Source organism: Citrus sinensis, chromosome 1 (genome assembly GCF_022201045.2).
Source record: "Citrus sinensis cultivar Valencia sweet orange chromosome 1, DVS_A1.0, whole genome shotgun sequence".
Classification (NCBI taxonomy): Eukaryota; Viridiplantae; Streptophyta; class Magnoliopsida; order Sapindales; family Rutaceae; genus Citrus; species Citrus sinensis.
In genome coordinates this window covers 18,712,100-18,735,993 of record NC_068556.1, presented here as the reverse complement: position 1 = coordinate 18,735,993, position 23,894 = coordinate 18,712,100, and the positions used below count along the sequence as shown (strand labels likewise).

The 23,894-nt window shown below is 33.0% G+C and overlaps 2 long non-coding RNA genes across 6 annotated transcripts; both read right to left on the bottom strand.

Moving 5' to 3' along the window:
• Positions 1-1,045: 1,045 nt before the first annotated feature.
• On the bottom strand, positions 1,046-5,042 carry LOC127901056 (uncharacterized). Its single transcript, XR_008053067.1, has 3 exons — positions 4,858-5,042; positions 3,080-3,953; positions 1,046-1,468 (listed from the first exon to the last, which is right to left on the bottom strand). It is a non-coding gene; the product is annotated as an uncharacterized LOC127901056 (long non-coding RNA).
• A 6,047-nt stretch (positions 5,043-11,089) lies between these two features.
• Positions 11,090-14,472, bottom strand: LOC102628459 (uncharacterized). Of its 5 annotated transcripts, XR_008053073.1 has the most exons (4): positions 14,232-14,461; positions 14,019-14,098; positions 12,940-13,094; positions 11,090-11,567 (listed from the first exon to the last, which is right to left on the bottom strand). It is a non-coding gene; the product is annotated as an uncharacterized LOC102628459 (long non-coding RNA). The 5 variants fall into 5 exon arrangements; XR_008053070.1 differs by lacking the exon at positions 11,090-11,567 and having other exon boundaries at positions 11,625-13,094; positions 13,961-14,098; positions 14,232-14,472; XR_008053071.1 differs by lacking the exon at positions 11,090-11,567 and having other exon boundaries at positions 11,626-13,094; positions 13,961-14,098; positions 14,242-14,468.
• Positions 14,473-23,894: the final 9,422 nt, after the last annotated feature.

Sequence of the window (23,894 nt, the reverse complement as noted above, 5' to 3'; positions counted from 1 at the left end):
ACATAAAAAATAAAAAATAAAAAACAAAAAACTCACGTCTTATACAAATAAAAACACACAATTTAATTCTACAACCCAACATTAAAAAAAAATCTTATACAAATAAAAACTCATATTTCGGGTTGGGTGATGTTGTGATGTGTGCGTGTGTAAAACTTGTGTTAGCTTTTCTTTTTCTTTTTTTTTTTTAAATAGGGTTGGGTCGGGCCGGGTCAGCTTAAAGCCCGACCCCGACCCAAAATTTGTTAGGGCCTAAAAAATTTGACCCTAACCTGATCTGAGACCTGAAAATTCAAGTCAAAACCCTAAAAATTAAGGTCGGATCAGTCGGACAAAAAACAAGGTCGGGCCAAATTGCCAAGCCTAATCTTGCCGAGTAACCCAAAAAGGAGCTAGAGCCTAAGAACCTTAGCTTTCTATCCTTGCCCAAAAGCAAAAACATTTTTCATTAGCAAAGAGCTACAAGAACTTGGAGCATCCTAAAACCAATAACATAATTGAGAATCAATGCATGTATCCGTAAGCATTTATTTAGTACCAAAACCAATTTTAAATATCTGATAGGCTTACTTAATTGCCCAAATTCTACCAAGCTTTTCAGTTAACCTGCTCAAAATAAAATCCACAGGTACATTTAAATAAATTGGGTTATTTAACGCCTATAATCTTTGAAACCTCATCAAATTGCTACCAGAAGTAATCCATACCAAACAATCAACACATGAAATACTAAATACTTCTCTTATTACTACTCATGGCACAAAACAACATCAAAATAGGCTCAATATACCATTAAAATAATAAATCCATACCAATGACAAGCTAAATATGACATCTTTCTAGAATTAATAATTCTGCAACCAAAAAAGCACAATAATTATCTACATTCTAAATAATCCTAAAAACAGGACAATGACTTATTTATGTCATAAAAAGGACCTACAGACACTTATCTTTTAATCTATTTTATTTCCCAGCAAAATCAATATTCTTCTATTCTTTCTTCAACAGGAAAACAGGTTATGTTACGGTAGTCGCTAGGCAGTAGGCAAAACACTTGATAACTAAATATATAAAAAGAAATAAAAAAGAGTTAAAAAAATTACAAAAGTTAAAATCGAAAATACAAAAAGATTAAAAACGAAACTGCTTGTGAAAAATGAAAATATCAAACCCCTTCTTCAGAACAATTCAAAGAGGGAGTTGCTGGTTCTTAATGCAACAGTAAGTAACATGCCACTGAAACCCCAACCTTTAAACATAGAACTTGAACTCAGGAAGAGATAAAAGAAAAAGACAACGATGACTGAAAGAGTCAGACTGAGAGAGAGTCACCAATATACGGCACTGGTCAGCTCCCAGTTGAATTTGCAAGTTTGGGTTCGAGTCCCAGTCCCACAGGTAGTGAAAGTAGGTAGTTATCTTAAGTTCCTAACCAGCTGAAGTATCAAAACCTGTTTGTATAAGCCTGCACAATACAAGTTAATCATCAGCAAACGAGGGGGCTGCAGCAAGAAACACACATCATGTACTAATTATAAAACATGCAAAATTAACCTATTTTATCAGTCACAAAACCCTTTTTCTTTAGAGATAATATCCCCATAGCAACTATAAATATGGAAAAAAAAAATGACCACAAAGTAGAACAGTCTCCTCCTTTTCTCCAAACAAATACAACCATTTCAGTTCACACCTAAGCTGAGAACCATTCTAGTTTCAATTTTCAACCAATGAAACAACCATAGTATTCTTATAAAAAAAATGAAATAACCATAGAATAAAATAATTATACTCTAATTCAAATATTGCTTCAGAACTTAGACTCAATTGGTCAAACCTATGGAATTGGAATGACGCATTTATTTAACCCAAAAGGTGAAAGTCAAGCTTAAGGTTCTTACATATCGAAATGATCAAATTTCATTCATTCTGAACACGAGATGCAACTTTTCAAGTTATTCCAAGAAGCATTAAAAGAAATTTGTCCGTCCTACATGGGCTAAGTAGTATACTTTAGCTAGTATCATGCATCATCGGTTAAATCATTTGGATTATTAACATTGATACTTTTTATTAGCTGAATTGATAACTTTTGCACCCTAACTTAAGGGCATATGTGATAAGAAAATTTTATCTACATCAGGTGCAAGTATAAGCTTTTAACAATTAAGCTGTGACTGTTTGCTTTCAGGATCAAACGTATACTAATAGAGATGAATAAAACCCAGCACTTCAAGAAAATTTTGACATTATATCCCCTAAATGTGGATATTATCCAATATATCAAACCAGCAATTTTTATACCCGGCTGCTTAAAACTTCAAAAATAAAAAAAGATAAAACAGAACCTTCTCAAGTCAACACTACTATGAGCATTGGTTAATACGACATTTGGGGCCTCTGGTACCCTATTACTATAACACTAACAGATATAAGTGCATCCTACTAACGTAGCTTAGTCATTCTAAATACATGTATTAAAAAGCATAATATCTACAAAAAGGTAGCTTACTAAGTTTACTAGGCCAGCAATGCCAAAGCACAACCAGAACAGTAACAAAAATAGATGAAGACGGTTCTTCATTACAAAACACAACTTTCAAAAGATGTAATCTCCATGTTAAACCCCAAATCGAAATCAATCCTCCACTCACCACAATATTTTTCACCATCATTGCCCAAACCTGAAAAGTAAGGGGTGAGCTAACGCACAGTTTGTAGTTACACACAACAAAGGATCTTTTTTTTTTTAAACACCCAAATAATTCGCACAACTTCGGTACATTTCTAACATAAACCATTTATATGTATATAAATATATATAAAATATTAATTTCTTAAACTTTTTAAGTTTGAAAGTTGGTATTCAACAGAAATGTCATAAGACAAGATCATAGCAACATACACACATACAAATATAGTGTTGCTCATGCTTTCGGTAGTTATGCATAAAGAAATCCTAAAATTACTCTTTCAATTATACAAAATAAAAACATGCCTGACAAGTCCGTAAGCTGTAAATCCTCAGCAAACATTTTCCCCCAATATTAATTTTGAAAAGAAATACCTCACATACTTTTGGGGCATTATTCGCAGGGCCACCACCCATGATTTCTTTTGTGGACTTTCACCGCGGGATAGAAATCTGACAAAGGTCAATCCAGCATAGCGTACTTTTGGGGCAATATTCCCAGGGGCCATCGCCCATAATTTCTTTTGCGGACTTCACCGCGGGACAGGAATCTGCCTATCACCTATCAACCTTCTCAAACCTCAACTTAAATAAAAGGAATAAAAATTATTATTTCAGTTTCCTTACAATGACACACCAGACCCATGATACTTCTCAATAACAATAGTTATAGATAACAGAACCTCATCACATCCCCAGTTTAACAACACATCCACAAACTTAAACCGCAAACATAGCACCATATCATTGCAGGATACATAAACACAATTCAGCTACACTTCCTTATGAACGGATTTGTTCTTGGGGCGCCCATACACCCCAAAACGCGTCTTGCCAATTAAGGTGTGGATCACCCCTTATAAACTCAGCATCTCTCCCGTGCTTTGCCGATGTGGGATTCGCCTAGGGTGTTACATACACCCCCCCTTGGGGACTCAGCGTCCTCGCTGAGGTTTGCCCCACCATCGTTCAAGAGGACACGCGGAGCCGCTCTGATACCACAATGTCATGACCCAACCCAGACCTGGCAAGATATTGTCCGCTTTGGGCCTTAACAAGGCCCGCACGGATTTGTTCTTGGGGCGCCCATACACCCCAAAACGCGTCTTGCCAATTAAGGTGTGGATCACCCCTTATAAACCCAGCATCTCTCCCGTGCTTTGCCGATGTGGGATTCGCCTAGGGTGTTACACCAACAATTTCCAAAACTTTTTGTTGGACCTCACATTTATAAATTCTCAAAACTTCCTCCACCAATCTGACAACATCACAGAAAACAAGCAACACCACATTTAATTCTCTTTAAGTTGATGTGAGGATATAATGAGAAACCAATCATACAACATGTCATGAGCAAGGGCACAACCAGAGGAAAGATCTTCAATGCCTCAGTGTGATGATAATCATCATGAAAAAACATCAACAGATGTGATTTAGGGATACATCTCATATAACAACCTTCAAATGATCTTAATATACAGCGATTGATATAAAATAAAGAAAGAGTTTACATTTTTTTTTTTGGGGGGGGGAAGGGGGGGAATTACTGAAGTAAAGGCTGAGCTCTGGTTACCGTTCTTTCATTTGTATGTAAAGTCTCTCAAATTCTTTAGTCATGGCGTAATAGATTCTCCTCTATACATAATGAATAATGCTGTTAAAAGAAGCCCCTGAACTTAGAATTACTTCCACCTCTTTATATTCTTACTTATAATAAGGCATGAGTGAGTTTTGGTGTATTTAACGGGATTTTGAATGGTATTTACCCCCATTTTATTTTGCAATTACAAAACCTCGAAAGCCTCTTGCAAAACCTGAATTTAGATGAATGGACTTCAAATGAAAGGATTTTCATGCAAAAGCTACAAAATACAATGGCATAGTGAAAATGGAAAAAAGAAAATATAAAGCAAAAGAAAAAGTTTCCATCTGATAAAACAAATACAAAAAATCCAAGTTTCTTATTTGCCATGCCAATATTATTCATGAAGAACTAATCTAATTTCTTTTCCAGAACTAAACCAACTTGGTTACTACGACATTACTCTTTCGCTTCTACGACATTAATCTAATCATCTTTTCTGGTTAAGTGATTTCGTCAGCAAATAAGACAAAATAGAAATTCTGAAATAAACCTAGGGTTTCTAGCTTTGGGAATTTACCTAATGAGAAATCAGTCTCACTGTTTCTAGATTTGTAACCTCAGTATCATGGCGGCGCGACCTCGATCAGCTGAGATAATCAGATTTCGTACCGGCGACGATGCAAATGTTTGGGTTTGGGTTTGACGATGGACGAAGGAATGTTGGGGTTTTGGGTGGTTTAAGGATTTTATTTTATTCAAGCAAAGTGACCAAATTAACCTTTCAAAATAATTAAAGTATCTCTAGGTTGTTACACACTGAGAGGGGTAAAGAGTCTTAACTGTGACTACACTCTGAATTTAAATTAATCGAGACCAATGCGGTCGTCGAAAATCGGGTGGTTTAAATAAAAATAAATAAATAAATTTCTGCTCGTGTATTTATGGTACACGTGAGTTCGTGTGGAGAAAAACGAAAACGGGATAAAAGAAAAATTCGACGCAAATTTTTATTAGTATGCATATGTAAGTACATTATCGAATATGCCTTAAACAACTGCCTTTTTTCCTGGGACAATAAAAATAAAAGGGGCGGATGCAGCACATGACCAGTGGGGCCTTGAGCCCCCACTGGCCAAAAAAATTTTAAAAAATAAAGGAGAACAAATTTTAAAAAATAAAATAATTAAGCCCATTAAATTTATTAAAATAGTCACTATCAAATATAAACCCAATAAAATTTAAGTTTTGACTTTTAAGAAATATAAAAATTTATATTTTAATTAAAAATAATGATAATCTACCAGTTAAAATATTTTATATTTTAAAAAATATGATTAATTCTTCCAGTTTATATAATAATAGTGAAATGAATATTTTCAGTAACAAAACTCATGAAGAATCATCTTTGGAATCAGATGAGATAAGTGATAGTTTAATTATTTATATAAGAAATAATAAATTTAATAATATTAATAATGAGTTTATTACATAACATTTTTAAAATATAAAAATGCATAGAGACTAATTATAAATGTATTAATAAATATTTTATATATTCAAATTTTTAATTTTTTATATTTTACTATTATCTAATTTAGTTCTCGATAAATTATTTTTCTAGATCCGCTTATCAAATTATATATAACAAATAATACAACAAAAGAATAGAAGTACAAGTAGAAAGGCAGTATCTAGGTTGTCTGCTACTCGGCTTCTAGTTCCACCCAAGATACATCTTCGTTCCGGTAACCAAGCACAGACTCTGTTACTGCTATAACTAATTTATCACATGACTATAATTTCCAGAACACCTTGCGCTTGTCCAATGGGTTGTTCAACTTGAGGAGGAGCTAGCAGATGTGCGTTGACAGAGGTGACAATGAAGACAGCGAGTCGTCGAAGCCAGTAGAAGAAGTGCTGAAACAGAGAAGCGAACATTGCATAACAGAGTGATAAGACTATGAGGCACAAATACGCTACCAAGAACAGAGACGGAGCCAAAATGACAGAGGCCACTGCCGAGACAGCCAACAGAACAGAGAGTTCTCCACAACTCACGGAAATGGGTCGGCTCACTTTGAGAGGAACTCTGATGGGTGTGAGGAGGAAGAGCAGTAATGGGATGACGACGACAGGAATCAGGAACCAGAACTGAAGCTTTAAAATTGGATACAGAAGTATCTTACTTGTACCATCTTGGACGTTCCAAGAGTTGCCATCCTGAGACTTGAGGAACAGAAAAAAGATTATAAGATTCAGCAATGGAAGAAATAGAAACCTCAAATCGATTGATAAGTCCATGCCTGTGAATCAGATTTGGCAGAGATGATTGAGTTTAATTATTATGAATAAGATTTGGCAATGGCGGAGTTGAATGAATATGCTGGAGTTGAAGCTCCATGATACTACGAGGAAATACTTATAGAGCTAATTTGAGGGTAAGAAACAAAGCAAGTCAAAACGATTTGGTGCCGCCCTCTGTAGATCGTTAAGACAACGTGTCCTCTTTCCTCAGAGGAATTTATAAGTTTAGTATCTTTCTCATTTTACTAAGTTAATAATTTAATTATTTATTCATTTTACTATTTCAGAAATTATAAAATAATAAATTGGTGCGGGAAGTATTAGGATATAACATTTTACACCATATAATACTTCAGGAATTGTTGAATATCCTCAAGAAACCTCACATTTTACTACAATTCTGTTAATTAAAATTGACTTGTAAAATACCAATTTTTCATGGTAAAAACTATAAATTAATTAAAATATCTCGTTGTTTGTATATACCAATATATGAAATTAATTTTGAGAATCGGTTCTCTCTAGTTTTCAATTAATTACTGAGTTTAAATTTTTCCACTTGCTTCTTGTTTAATAATGCATGCATGGATATGTATATTGATATAATAATGCACATAACACGTATATCATGATCCGATGGATATGATTCAAAATGATTAAACTACCAAGCCCATTGAAATTGTTGATGCGAAAATATGAGATGAGTGGTGTGTAATTGACAACTACTTGAGTTGGATTGTAGCCTATGCCTATCAACAGTTGTTTTTTCAATGGAAGTGTCTCTTTTACAAAAGTCGAAGCAATTGAACGAGGAATATAGGAGACAATAAATTAATGTACGCATCGACGGTCATTTTTTAATTTATTGACTTGGCAAACTCGACAGTCCTTTTTCTTACATTTATATAAGTTCATCAGATTAACTCGACTCATAAGCTAGCTCAAATACTAAGGATTATCTCGAACTTATATTATTAACCTAATAACTCGGCGAATGTATGATAATGTCTTCAATAATAATCTCATAAAACGGTGCCGTTAAGCGACGATACATGTAATGGTAGGCAATCTGTGTGGCTGAATCCAGTACCGTCGCCTTAAGGTTGGCTCAAATTAAATGTTGATGCTGCAATGAATCTGACGGCTGGGATAGCCGGACTTAGGAGACATCTCTCTGATTAGGTTTCAGGCCTATTCCCTTCTTGGGCTTCTCTCCGTCTTCAAACTAGTGTAATGATATTGACACCCCTTCATTATCCTCATTGCACCCTTTTCTTTGAAATTACAATTTTAGACAATCATACAATTCTAATTAAACTCATTTAATGTTTCTCTCTCTCTTCTAAGAAACCCACACATTCTATTACTTATTTTATCTGCAAAGTCCTTCATTACATCAACATGTCATTTTCTTTTCTTTTTAATGTTTGTGACTCGTCATCTATCCGATATTTTATCGAAATAACCTTTGTTTCTTTTCTTTTATTACAATTTATTATTCTCATGTTTTTTCAAAAAATAATTATTCTCATACTTAAAGAACACTTTTAAACTAAGGAAAATTCAAATATATTTATTTTAGATCAGAGTTATCACCCAAAAATATTATTTGTGTAGAGGTAGAGAATAGGATTGTAAGAGAAGAAATACTCCATTTTATTTTAGGAGTGAGAAAACCCAAAAAAAAAAAAAACCAACAACAACAAACAAACAAACAAACGAAATAGGGTTTAAGAATAAAAGTGTATTTTTAGTATTAAAACTAGTAAAATTGGAAATGGTTTCATCAGGAATTTTAAAGGGTGGTAGAAGCTCCACTCTTAAAACTAGTTGTTTTTCATTGGTTATGGACCTTTTCGTCTTCTTCCGGGGCTGCTTGTAATTTTCTTTCATGCCGGGTTTAACCAATTGTAATAAAATGAAATGCCATTCAAGAGAGTGAGATTTCAATACGATCCCACATCTACAAACATGCATCAAAATTGATTAACATATTATTTATTACAAGTAGACAATGGATTAGATTAAGGTATTTTTAAATGAGTAGACACATTCTAAATTTTTTTATCTCGAAAAACTATCTCAAATGATGTGACATTTATTAATTAGTTAGTGAAACAAACAATCAATTCACTTAGATCTTATAAACATTTACTAACCACTCATAAATGCTACATCATTAGAATGAAATTTTGTATAAAAAATTTGGGATGCCCATCATTACTCTTTTTAAATATGACAAAAAATACGATTGTGTATAAAAATATATATAAACCAGTGATACACAAAAGATATACGAATGAATGATTCATTTTCCAACAAAATGGATGCATATAACAAATGAGAACTAATCAGGAGATAAAACTCTCTAATTATCCTTCATCTTCAGATTTGTTCCAGTGGTACATGAATAGTAGTGTTGAGAAAGGAACATACCAAAAAAAAACTTCAATAATGCGTAATTAAGCTACATTTTTTTCTCTATCAGCGTGATCAAAATGAGAGTATGTACAACAACATAACTATAGGAACTAAGTGGTATTATTATTATGCAAATATGCTTTCCATGGCAATATAAATATACTCTCCATGACAATATCACTAGTCGCATGACCAAAAATACCGTCATTCACAATAACCTCTCAGAGCCCGTTCAGAAGAAATCATTCAGTGTGGAGATACGAGACATGAAGCAATCAAACGTCTCTAACAATATAAATATGCTTAGTCATCAATTTACCCCTTACTTACCCCCTTACTTACCAACTAACATTTTTTCTTTTTTTAGTTTGGAGATTAATAAAGAAGAAAGAATCTTGAAAACTCCTTCATTTGCTACGAAACGCGAACTGTTTTCACCTATACGAGAGAGACTTGATCTTCTCTTTTATCTCCAAAATTACAACGATTCATTTCTTTAATTTGCCTAGTAACAAAAAAAAAAGAGGTAGAACGTCATCATACTGCCCAGGAACCTTACTAGCTTTCTTTCCTTGCCCAATAGGAAAAATATTATTCTCCATTAACAAACAGCTACAAAGCTTGGAACATCCCGAAACATTGTTCTCCATTTCCCCATCTTTTTATTATTCATGGTAACATTGCACTCTAATTGAGATAAATGCATGTATCCGCAACTATATTAATTGAGGAGACAAATTAAAATTTCCCAGGCATGATGAACCAATTATCCACAGGTATAATTAAAATTTCAAATGGACATATTTATGTAATTCCTAAAGCCTACCAAGCTTCTTAGTTAATCTGCTCAAAATAGAATATTCTATAGCCACATTTTGATAAATTGGGGTTGTTCAAGTCCTATATTCTTTGAATGCTGATTCTTGGAATTGGTTGCTGAGTTTCCAATTATTAATTGAACTATAGTGATTAACACACACACATATTTATGATTAAGGTACAGTCAGATGTAATCTTTCGTTTACTAATAAACTACAACATGTTTCTTTTGCTAGCTAGCTAGTTGGTTTTTAAACATATATATGAATTATCTAACAGTATATAACAATACGCATAATCCAGGTTAAACTAGATTAAATTAAACCGAAGAATTATGAAGCTTAAAAGTCACAAAGTAGGCTTTTCTATTACAGTACTGCAAAGAATGCAAATTCAATTTACCTTCTCAGATCTCGTAAAGCTATATCATTAATTGGACCTTAATAAATACCCGAAGAAGGAAGTATAAGAACCCATAGATGTATTAAGTACTTCTCCCCCGAAAGCTTATATTAATGGAACAAAGCAACTTGAGACACTTCCCAATAAGCCAATAGAGGAACAAATCCACAAGTCAACAAGATTTTCCTTTTTCAGGAATTAATAGGTCTACCATTACTCAACATGCATTATAAATCATCCAAAAACTAGGATAAGTATGGAAAGAAAAAAGAGAGAGAGAGAGAGAGAGAGAGTGTGTGTGTGTGTGTGTGTGTGTGTGTGTGTGCGTGTGTGTGTGTGTGTGTGAGAGAGAGAGAGAGAGACACTACTAGAAAAATGGGCTACCATGACAGAGAATATCTGTCATCCGACCCCTCTTATGACAGAGTTTCCATCTGTCATTGTAGCCCGTCTCACAAATCTGTGACAACATTTTATCTATCACATGTTCCCATGACAGTGTATATTTATCACACATGTGTCACGAACCAAGCGACGTCGTTTTGAAAGACTTTCGAGAATTAATTGGAAATTTTAGCGGGTTATTTAAATTATTTTGAATTTGATGGGTTTCTTCAAAAGCTGTCATATATCAATGATTCACATTCTCTGTCATGAGATTTAAGGTTTAAAAAAGAATAAAATTATTATTTTTAATTTTGAAATTATAATAATATTAATTATTATTATTATTTAAATTCCAGAATTTTGAAATAAAAACAACAAAAACCACATTTAAAACTTGAATTAATTGAAATAAAAATTACATTCAAATTCATAAAAACTATCAAATACCAAATTGTGTGATGCGCTAAAAATTTCAATCACTTGAAACTTCCAACAAATAGCATCACAAAATATATGGTGAATCAAATCCGTATACAATATCTAATAAATCCTTTACAATATCCAATCACCAACACATCACTAGAAAAACAATTAATCCATAAAAAAAACACTCTTAGTAAATTTCCGAAAGCCACCAACATCACCTGAAACATAGGTTACAATAAAATGAGTGCCAAAAAAATACATATTAATATATTGCCCACTTACAATTAATCAAATTCATAATAAAATTCATCAGTGTCTAATTGATTTAATCAGCTTTGATACTAAAGGGAAAATGAGAATAAACAACCCAAGAGAAAATAGAAAATCACATTCGACAATTGACATAATGAAGCAGTAAGCTCACAAGCTGTAAAAGAGAAAAAGGGAAGAAAATAAAAATGATGATAAAGCAGTATAACCTGAATGCTTATGTAGCAGTGACAGTTGACTAGGTCTTCCTAAGAGTTGCTGGATTATAAAAGATTAAGTATAAACAAAATATTTTGCAACATAGTACATAGTAAAGAGAAATATAAAACCAAGTGCAATTAATGCCAAAGACGAGAAGAGAACTTTTAGTCTAGCCTTCTACAGATTTCAATTCTAAATTTCTAGATGAATTTTTTTAAAGAGTAGTTTTTCAAGACTACAATTTAATTAATGCACAACATCTAACCTTCCATATATAATTAAATAAAATCCATCAAAATCAAGCTAATAAAAAGAAAGGAAAAAGTTCTAAAAATACAAAAGATAAAGAGAAAATGTAGAAAATTCTGGAATCACCAGAATCTCCTCAATCTACCAACTTTAATACCATGATTGTAGGCTTGCCAGTCTAAGCCCAAAGCGTAAAGCATAATCTAAAGTTTCCAGTGGGTGAAGAAATGATGATCTCTCAATCAATTCAAAAGGCAAAGACATTGTCGAGCGCATAAATTGTTAGCTTCTCTTCTACCACATCAGATCCTTGATGCAAAATTCAATGGGCAAGTAAAGGGACACATTGAGATAAATATTGGTCAATTTAAGAATTGAAAATGGTGGAAAGAAGTTTAAATATTAGGACAGTCCAGACCAGGGGTTAACATGATAATGAAAAATTATAAATCTCATGAGTTATATATATACAAAAACCAAAAAAAGATAGATAGGCTGGAATCTCTTGGTTCTTAGGAGCAAAAGTATCATTATTTATGGACCAGCTGTTTCAATTTTTCCAAAATTACATCTTCAATTTAGCTTTACAAGACCATTCTTTGCTCGGCTAGTTTACCTAGTCACCAACTCTGATTGTCCATTTAGGATTGAATCTATATACTCTTATATAATGTCTCTTCTGGAGGAAATAAGCAGAAAAAATATTCTAACTAGATGAGACCCTTTAGTGTGATGATGCTACGCAATGGATGCTTTAAATGCATCCAATTTAATTTATGATGCTAAAGGACCACCGAGTACTGAGGACTAGTAAGTGCAACATGGACCACAAACCAAAACATTTCCAATTAACATAGCACAATATGTGACAAATCAAATTAAAAAAAAAAATCTTCCAAAAAGTTCAACATGTCAATTAAGAGAAAAATAATAGGATGCACATTAATACATCCATAAACAGCCTAGTTTCTCTATCAACAAGTTAGTCATAAGCACGAGTCAAAATAAATCATTTGACTGAAATGGTAGAAGACCAAGCAAATAAATGCAAGTACCACCACACAAAGCATTTGCATTTCCAAAAGTGAATTTCATAAAGTTTTTGCAGAAGATATCTTTCTAATAAAAAAAATAAACACAAGTACCAGTCAATTGTAATGGGTTTGAGAACCACATATACCTCTAAATTTGATTAAAACCTTGAAGTCACAGAGGAAATTTTTCAGTGTGTTAACAACATTGATATTCAGCAAGGCTTTGTGTATGAGATTCAGCTTGTGCAGCTTGGGCAGTGACCTGTGCTAGGGCCTGCTAGTGCTTCATTCTAAAGGCTCCCTAGGTTGCATCCAATGAATCAGGGAAATTAGTAATAGATGAACGCAAAATTTGGATACCCAAGTAACATAATGCCAGTGAGGCATGACAAACAAAGCAATATAGACAATACAAGTTATCACTCACTCATTCAAGCTCTGGTCATCAAATTATAACCGGAAGCTAATACTCTTTCATTCTTGGTTGCTAATAAAGTTGTGACTAGATTGGAGAATTTCTCACATATTTGGCTTAAAGCTACATAAAGATCTCTATATCTTAGATATGGGAGTTAAAAGTGTTCACAGTTTACATGAAGACAATTGGATCTCCAACACTAGTAATACCAAGAGCTTTTCTTTCATTAATTGTTTGCATTAACCATATGCTTCATCTAAAAAGGGATGAAACTAAAATCAGGAAAGAAAAATGCCCGATTACCATTAAAACTTGACCTGGATAGCCTACTATCCAGTCCATTTGGATATTTAGAATACCAAAACAAGATGAGATTATCTCAGCAATGCACAATCACATTACAACATTGCTCAAAATGTTCTTCTTTCAGATTAATTAAGTCAAGAGTTTTTATCCCAATTACAGGGCACATTTATAAATTCTATAGTAAACGGTTCAGCAAGCTCTAATTCAAAATTCCATAGTAAATGCTTCAGCAAGCTCTAATTCAAAATTCCAACCGACTGCTAACAAATCAAGGCAATGAAGAAAATTCTCCATCCCTCCAAAAAAAAAAAATCAAAATTCAAACCCAAGGATTATTAGAATTTAAATGCGAAACCCAATAAAAATGAAAGCTTTCCTAAACAAGCTAAAATCTAATGAATAAATGAAGAAACTTTAAGTCTGACAAAGTTAAATTGAATTACCTGTGTAGGCGAAAACAAACTGAAATTTAGCGAGTCAAGCAGAATTGCGGGGCTCAACCTGGGCGGCACCTCAAAAATCGACGGCAGTTGAGCAATCACTAGACCAGCCGATATATTCTGATCAGAGAACCCCAAACCCTAGTGTACAAATGAAGGAACCCATCAGCTTACTTCTCACAAAAGAAGACAGTAACAGCAACTCGAACTTGAAGAAAATCTAAATTAAGAAGACATTAGCTATAGCTCAGAGTTGAAGAAGGTAGCAGGCTACCGGCAACAACCATTAAGTTGCGAAACAAAAGGAAATGGGAATAGCCAGCAAGCTAGAGATCGGGGATGAGGACGAAGACGAAGACGAAGAGCAGCAATTTGTTGTCGACAAGCAGCACAGCAGATGACCAAATCTGTGTAGGCAGCGTGATTGTGTGTTTGTGTGTGATTAGGTTTGGATTAAGAAATTAGGGCTTGCCATGTGAAGCCGAAGGGGAGTCCAACACTTAAATTTTTTTTATTGGTATCAAGATACGGTGTCGTTCCATGCCCAAATTGGCCCATTATAAATTCAATGTTTCATTAAATATTAATATGCTATCATGTGTATTTGATAGATAAATAAACTATCACAAATCTATCATGTCTTTACGATATATGAACATTCTATCACATGTCTGTCATATTTTTATGATAAATGATTAATTTTTTAAAATCTATCACAAAAATTCTATCATAGTAGCCTATTTTTCTAGTAGTGAGAGAGAGAGAGTTAAAAGGAATCTGCATTCAAAAAAGGAAAAAGGGAGAAAATATCGATCAAACCTCTTCTTCAGGTGATTTCAAACGGGGGCATTGGTTTTTGATCTAAAGATGACTCCATGGACAATTAATTTACTGAAACACCAACACACTATTTGAATATTTATTTATTTATTTATTGGTTATGTAAGAATTATTTTCAATAAAAGAACTCGAATTGGGGAAGAGAAAGCCAGGAGACGACACAGATAAGAGAGTGACTTACAGTCCTTATGTGCAATATGGTCCAATTCTTCTCAATGAAGAAAACGTACGACTCTTGTTATCTTCAAGAATTATGGACCAACTTAAACGTGTTAACTGTCACATGCATGCGGAGCCCTTTTTTTTATATAACACTGTTATGCCAATGATATTATAAATTAATAATTTGCTAAAATATTAATGTAATTGTTATGATAATTTATTTAATAAAATATGGTAATATTATTATTTTTTTCTTGAAACTTAAATATAGTTGAATTCCTTATTTAATTTTCTTATTGCATCTAGAAGTTTTGGGATTGAACTCTCAAAGTAAAAATTTTGAATTTATTTTTTGAATAATTTAATACATATTTAGTCGATTAATCCATATTTAATGGAATAGATTGGTAAATATAATAGATTTCTAGTTAATTAAATACATGTTTATTGACTTGCAAATACATCAATTAACTATTACTTTTTTAATTAATAGATTTTATATGTTTCAACACGTTTTACTGCGTTACTGACTGTCGCCAGGGTGCTGGATAAAAATGAAAAACAGAAAAAATCTGAAGAAAAATTTTATTAATATACCGGTCTCCATATCATAGCCAATTGAAACAACCGCTGCTTTCTTGGAAAATCATAAACATTGCATTTTAAGAAATAAGTGAATAATTATTGAAAGAACTAAGAAGTACATGAAAGCAGACAGTGTATCATCGTTTTGCTTATAGAAAGGTGCTTTTCAACTCTTTTCTTCAAATCAAGCCGAAATAGTAACTGACAACAACTGCGAAATAGAAACCTTTCCTTTTTTTCTTTTTTCTTTTTTCTTTTTTGTTGCTTGTATTCCACGTTGTCGTTATTAACTATGAAAAGGAAAGATAACATGAAACTCACAATTCAATATTTTGTTGCCCTAATAGATACTAGGAGCTTTGCAGTGGCACCAGCTAAACGGAATATTTAATATCAAATGACGACCACAACTTCCAGATTATCTTCAGACTTTGAACTTGGCTGCAGGTAATTTTGAATCTTGTTAGTTTACTGCTATTAAAATGTTACACAAGAAAATAAAATAAGCAAACAGGTTGTGGTTACGTACCTTATTTATAATTACACTCGAATAATGTTCACTTCAACTTGGGAAGGAGCTGGTTTGACAGTACAGGCGATGAAGATAGTTGGAATGGATGTTATTACGGTGCTCGTGAGACGTAGAAACCAGTCGAAGCAGCGCTTTCACGGAGAGGCTAACACTGAATAACAGAGTGATAAGATTATGAGACACAAATACGCCACCAAGAAAAGAGATGGAGCCAAAATGAGAGAGGCAAGTGTTGATATTGCCAAGAGAACGGATAGTTTTCCACAGCGTACAGAAAGTTGGCGACGGATCCTGAGGTGGAGTTTGACGGATATGAAGAGGTAGATCAATAGTAACAGCAGGACAAGAATCTGAGAGAAGAAGGGGAGCTTCAAAATGGGATATAAAAGAATCTCACTGGTACCATCCTGGACGGCCCAAGAATTGCCATCTTGAGATTTCAGGAACGTAAAGAAGATTATAAGATTTAGTAATGGCAGAAATAAATACCTCAAATCAATAGAAAATTTCATGCTTATGGTGATGCTCAAGTTTTCTAGGGGAAGATGTATTTAATTTACAAAAATGCTAAATGTTAAGAGAAGAATGAGAGAAAGGTGAGCGAAGAAGGCATGTGCTGAGAGAAGAGATAGAGAGAGAAGCAAAACGGCAGACTCACTTTTCTCTCATTCTTCAATTTATAGTGAGCTTTTTATGTCATGAAAAATTGGAAATTGCGTGGCAAATTCTTTTGACCAGTTGCACATGCTGTCCTGTTGATTGGCTGGTTTTTGGAAACTCGATCATCACCGTTTGTTCAAGCAAAGACCCAAATGGTGAACTAACGGTGATGATCGAGTTCAAAAAGAGAAAAAGAAAAAGAAGTAAACAGTGATGTCTTCAAACTTTTTTTCCCCCCTGAGAAAAAGGCTTTTAATACAGTTCTTTTCTTTTTCCACAGATTGGTATTATTTCTCAGTATTTGCTTAATTTACTGCAATAAATTTTCAAAAAGTGTTCAATCATAATGAATTTTCAACCATTATCCTATACGAATCATTAAATTATAAATACTGATGTTAATCAAATATCAAGTAGAATTTGTTTTTAATAGATCAATTAGTTAAAGCACATTTGATACACTATTTAGAACTTATTTTTATCTAAAAATTGATAATAGGACCAAATTAAGTAAATTGTATTGTTCATGTCACTGATACAACAAATAAATGATGTAATGCTATTTGTTCATTATATTAAATTATATTTCTCATGTCACATATTCAATAATTTATTATATTACCTCTAGATTTTCTCATTCTCAATATATGCTTAATTGTAATAATTTTTTAACAACTGTTCAAAGATAGCTTTGCTCCGGCTGTGTGTGATTGACAAATATATTATTAAATTGTACAACAACGAAAAAGACGTGAGTTGAAATTGTTTCAACGACGTCAAATGTTGACCATATCATTTTTTGGGCTTTCTCTCATGGGCTATTTCTTTCTTCTTCTTTTTTGAAAAATCTCATGTGGTATTCATTAGTGCTTTTATTTATATTTTTAGTTAGTCAATCTACTTTTATTGAACTGGGAAACAAATTGTAGTGTAAGGAATAAATTTATGTTTAAAAAAATCAAAACAAAAAAATGATAATAAGAATAAATTTATATTAAAAAATCAAAATTAAAATATGGATGGATAAGATTTGGCAGAGATGATTGAGTTTAATTATTATGAATAAGATTTGGCAATGGCAGAGTTGAATAATTGTGGTGAAGTTTAAGCTCCATGATACCATGACGAAATAAATATTTACAGTACCCTTTACAAAATTTTGGTTGCCTCTATTTAATTTAACCCATGCTCAGTTAATTTCACTCTTTTTTATTTAACTCTTATTAAATCCTTCTTATTTAAATCAAAAGGATTAAACCTCAACGAGTGTTTCCCCGTAGGCTGTATCTCCTCATAAGTGACTTAGTCACTTAACAAGCGTTTTGTGAATGAAAAACTATGTAATCAAAAAGAAAGGAGAAAAACTAACTACTATACAATACAAGTGACTTAAACAAAAACGTCATACACAAAATAGAATCCCGATCCAGGATTACCTCTGATGTCAAAGTTAATTTATGGCAAAGGTATTCTGGAATTTGTGCATGAAGGTTGTGGTCACCTCTTAGCTTATATGTTATGTGAATTTTGTGTTCAAACGTCATTTCACAGTTCACACGCTTGGGCATGTCCAGTGCTATCATTTTTAATTTCCCAATGGCAGGGCCTTGAGTTTTGATTTATTTATTTTCTCCCCTTTTTTTGTTTTCTTGACTTTCTTTCTCTCTGCCGGGACCGGGGAGCTTGAGCTTGAGTTTTGAGCTTTAATTAGATCTATAGTCTATAGTTTACGGCATTCACAAATGTGACACATTGCAAATGTTTGAATTAACATTTGAGAATATAATACGTCACATCTGTGAAATGTCTGAATTGACATTGGAGAATATAACAAAAGCCGAGTCCCACATTTGTGAATTCAGACATTTCTATCGGGGTCGCCTTCAACCACGTGGCAGCCGATGGAAGAAGTTTCAATCATTTTGTGAAATCTTGGCCCTTGGGCGTCCCGCGTCCATGTCCCGACAAAGGGCCAAGATTTAATAATCAGCTGATCCCTACCATAAATCAGCTGATTTAATAATCATCTGATGGGTGTAATATTGGCGTGATGATGGCAGGAATCAGGAACCACACATGAAGCTTTAAAATTGGATACAAAAGTATCTTACTTGTACCATCTTGCATGTCCCAAGAGTTGCCATCCTGAGACTTGAGGAACATAAAGAAGATTATAAGATTTAGCAATGGTGGAAATAAAAACCTCAAATCAATTGAAAAACTCATGCTTGTGAGTATAAGATTTGGCAGAGATGATTGAGTTTAAGCTAAAACTAGAGAGCCCTGAGGAAATTTTTATAGTCAATATTGATGCATGGAATGCAACATGTGGTGATTGATGAAACATCGAAGTATTTGGGGGCACTAAGTGTCGAGTGGTGATTGATGGAACATCAAAGTATCTGGGGGCACCAAGTATCAAGTGGTGATTGATAGAACATCAAAGTATTTGGGGGCCCCAAGTGTCAAGTGTGCAGCCTATGGCTGGGCCACATTGAGATTTAAAAAAAACTAAAGTTGGGACAAAAAGAACTGACTTGAGAAAAGGTGTTGCAAAGCCGAAAAGAGGATGTGGAAAGAAAAATGGATTTGAGGCCTAGTTGCGGACGACAAGGGTTGTGACACATTGCAAAACGTCTGAATTAACATTTGAGAATATAATATGCCACATCTGTGAAATGTCTGAATTGAGATTTGAAAATAGAATAAAAGCCGAGCCCCACACTTGTGAATTCAGACATTTCAATCACGTGGCTGCCACTTTTAATCATTTTGTGAAATCTTGGCCGTTGGGCGTCCTGCGTCCATGTCCTGTCCAAGGGCCAAGAGTTAATAATCAGCTTATAATCAGCTGATTCCTATTATAAATTTGAAGTGCAAAATATGAAGTCTAATGAAGGGCTAAAGAGATTTTATTGAAATGAAAGAAAGAGATTTAATCATTTTGAGGTGGGATATGCAGGAAAGTACCTGGAAATAACCTGAAGTGCATAATATGAAGTCGTATGAAGGGCAAGAGAGACTTTATATAAAAGAAAGAAAGAGATTTAATCATTTTGTGAAATCTTCTGGTCGTCAAGCAAAGAAATAACCCGCGGATTAGTACCCTTTATTCGCACTATCTTGGTAGACGTCAACAAGACGCAAGCTAACACCGGGCATTTTATTTTACAACATTATATGTAATGTCGAAGTAATTGTTACTAGTTGGGGCGCATTTTTATTGGATAAAATTGTGGCATTTTCTTATACAATAAAACCCAAGGCGCACCACATTTTGAAATCAAAGTAATTGTTATTATTATTTTTTTAATTTTTTTTTTTTTACAAAATTTTATCCAACATATTATTCTTGGTTATTCAGAATTACTTTTAATAAGATGTAGAACAGCAGAAGTTAGACCAAATTATCTTTAATAAATGTATGAAACTATGATCTAATCGTAAACCATTTACTAATAAAACCCAAATAGGAAGGCGTTTTCAAATTGATATTGTTTTATTAGCAGGTTGCCCACACTTGTCTTCTTTGATTCCATTTCTTTACATCCGTTGGATTAAAGTTTTGATTTATATTTTCCTTTTTCTTTCTTTCTTTTTCTCTGCTGATAAAGTTGTAGGTTGAAGATGCCAGGAGCTTTGAGTTTGAAGAGGATTTATATAGCTTTGAGGTTGTGTATGCAATTAAAATAAAGATAGATAGACAACGTTGTCTATCTATCTATCTTTTTATTTCTTAATTGTCTATCTATTCATCTTTTCATTAAGGAAATGCTTACCGGTAAATTTCTTATGTAAATTAAATAGACGATTGGTTATGGAGAAAAAGAGGATGGAATCATATTAAAACGAGTGGTTATGGAGAAAAAAGAGAATGGATGGAATCACATTCATATGGATGAGAAGCGCATATAGCTATTCCAATCAACATCACATTAATTTCCTTTGACTCTACGAAAGCCTTCCCAATTAAATAGAAATCACTCAAAACTCAATTAAACAGAAATTACTTTGATTTTTCAAACAATTATTTAGTCTCCTGTCCAATTGAAAAGTCAAGAACACTATGTAAGCTTAATTATATGGAAACAATCATTCCACCATAATCATAATCCTTAAGCGCTCGTAGGGAAAAAAAACAAATATATATATATATCTTTGAAACTATGAATATATTGTTTCTTTTTATCATTACAAACATGATTTTAAAGACTTCAAATTTTTTCATAATCTCGGCAAATGTAATTTGGTGCAGACTTTTATTATTTATAATGTATGATTAAGATATAATTAATTTGTATACTGTTATCCACTGATTTGTTAAAGCAAATTTATATAAGAGAGATTTTAATATTTCTTTGGAGATTTATTAATTGATGATTGATAAAAATAAAAATCATAAAATAAAAATCTAAATCATGCATGATTAATAACATATAATATCAAAAAATTGTTAAATGGCAAGTAAAATCTATAAACAAAGGTTGTAGATTTTGTTTTTGTTGTTTTATTTAAAATCTAAATGTTTCTTAAGTTTGAATACCAATATTTGAAAAATAAGTTTGTTTTTCTTTTTCTAACATTTGAATATAAGTGACATCTTATTTATTTTTATAAATAAAAAAAATTCTCAACATTATTTGACAATTATATCCTTATAAATAAAAAAAATGATTAGATTTTATAATTTAGAAAATGAGTATATTTAATATGTATATTTTTAAAATATATTATTTACTTCTCATTCGGATAAAAATTATAAAACTTTTTTTATAAAAATTATAATTTTTTTTTTATTCAAATGTAAATGTCTAAAAAGAATGAGGGCAAAGCAAATAACCCATTCTCATTACAATCGGGACACCTCAGGGCAGCAACCTTCCCATGCAGTTGCATATTGACGATCAATTTACAGCTGCCATTGCAGCGAAAACAGGGGAAAAACCTGACATCAGCACAGCCTTGACACACACATTTGAGCTTCCTGATGGATATGTCTTCAATCAACTCATCATACCAACCCTATTCAACATCAAATTATCAGGAAATAAAAATGAAACTAATATGATTTTTTTTCTTTTTTGATAAAAAGGTCTCCCTTTTAAACATTCAACTAGTGAATAATATATAAAAGGTGGGCTGGATTGTTATTCACCCAAAATACAATTTCAGATTGCTCCAAGGCTAGTCTAGCTAAGTTATGAGCTATTACATTCCTGGCTTTTGGAGTACATCGAATTGATTATGTTGTTGCCTTTTAATACAAGATTTCAAATCAGATATAACCCAAAAAATTTCAGCTCTTGTGCTTTTCTTGTTCAGAACCAGGTCTACAACCTCCCGTGAATCAGTTTCTATGATTAGTGGCCAACATCTCACCTTTTCTGCAATTTTAACACCAAGTCTTGCAGCTTCTGCTTCTGCATAACCTACCTCCAACTGAAAAGAAGAAGGTTTCGTAGCTGCTGCTATCACTTTGCCTCTAGAATCTCTAATCACAGCACCCTAATTACCAACTCTTTTCTGCTCAACCGCAACTAATGCATCCACATTTACCTTAAAACAACCTGCTGGTGGGGGTCTCCACTTGTTATCTACATTAGACTTTTCCCTCAACGATGTCTGCAATTGTGACAGCTGGATCTTTTTGTATGAATGCACAACTGCATCTGCTTTAGCTGCTGATAATTGGGAATCTATGTATGTATGTATGTATGATATTGCTGGTGCCACTGTAAGGTCCTAGTACCTATTAGAGTAACAAAGTGTAGAATTATAAAACATATGTCATCTTTTCATCTTTCCATTTTGTAATTAAATAAGTCATCTCTCCATTTTGTACCTATTAGTCTGTTGTTACCCGACCAAGTTTTAGTTGCTATCTTCGGCTTTTTCTTAAAGTACTTTTAGCGGTAGCGGACGCAGCTAGATTCTCTTTTTTTAGTGGGCATTACTGTCCACTTGATCAACGGTATATTTGACAAAATTCCGTGTCTAAATTTTTATGCTAAAGAAAAATTAACCGTTTAACTACCCTGAGCATTAAATGTGTAACGACTTTTATAGATATATATTATTGCTTGCAACTTTTGCATGGCTGCTGGTTAAAAATTATTATATAGCAGATTTCTAATTAAATTAGAAAAATACTAAAGCAAGCACAGCAGCTTGAATCGATCACTGCTAGGCTTCGAGTCTTTGAAACTGACCCCCGAAACTGCTAGCTGCTTGAACATTCATAGTGACGACAACAATATACATACATACATACATACATACATGTAAATTAATTGGTTTATTGAAAATAATTAGCGAATGAAACCATGATAGTGAAACGTCGATAAAAGTTGAAGCAGAGCTTAAACAGAGAAGCTAACATGGCATAACAGAGTGTTAAGATTTTGAACCACGAGTAGGCCACCAAGAAAAGTGATGGAGCCAAAATGAGAATCAAATGTTGATATTATACAAAAGAATCTGATTAGTACCATAACTTCCCAGGATTACTAATCGAAAACTAATACACAAATATTTTGTCTGAAAAAGCCAATTAAAGAGCAATATAAAAAAAGCCAATAATTAATGCAAATTAAATTCTAGAAAAATTGTTCAGCCAAAGACTGCAAAATCTTCATGCATGTGACTAATTGACTATGCCATTGTGCTGCATTTGAGGAAGGAACCAAAGAAACACATAACCGTTAAATTCTACATGAAATTATGTTGAAATCTTACACGCATAAAAATTCATTGGTCATCTTCAACTACTAGATCTTCATTATTAACTGGCACATCTGTTTTCTCGATAATTTTGTCTTGCACATCACGAATGGTATATATCCACCGGTGTCACCTCAGGAAATTTCTCAGTTACTGGAGATCAATTTATACATCCACAAGCACTGATTTACACAACAATTATCTCCCAAAACCTAATGTAAATTTCAAAAAGACTAATTTGATTGCCTAAACCATAACAAATTTCTCAACAATCTGCTCCAAATAGGATCCAAATGTTTCGATATGCGTGCACCGAAAAACGGTCTTAGAAAGAGTGATTTTGATTTTTCATTCAACAAGAGTGAGAGTGATACAAACAGATTGTTTTTACTGAAACATAGAACGAAATGAGAAGGAAATAGAATATAGAAGAGTGAA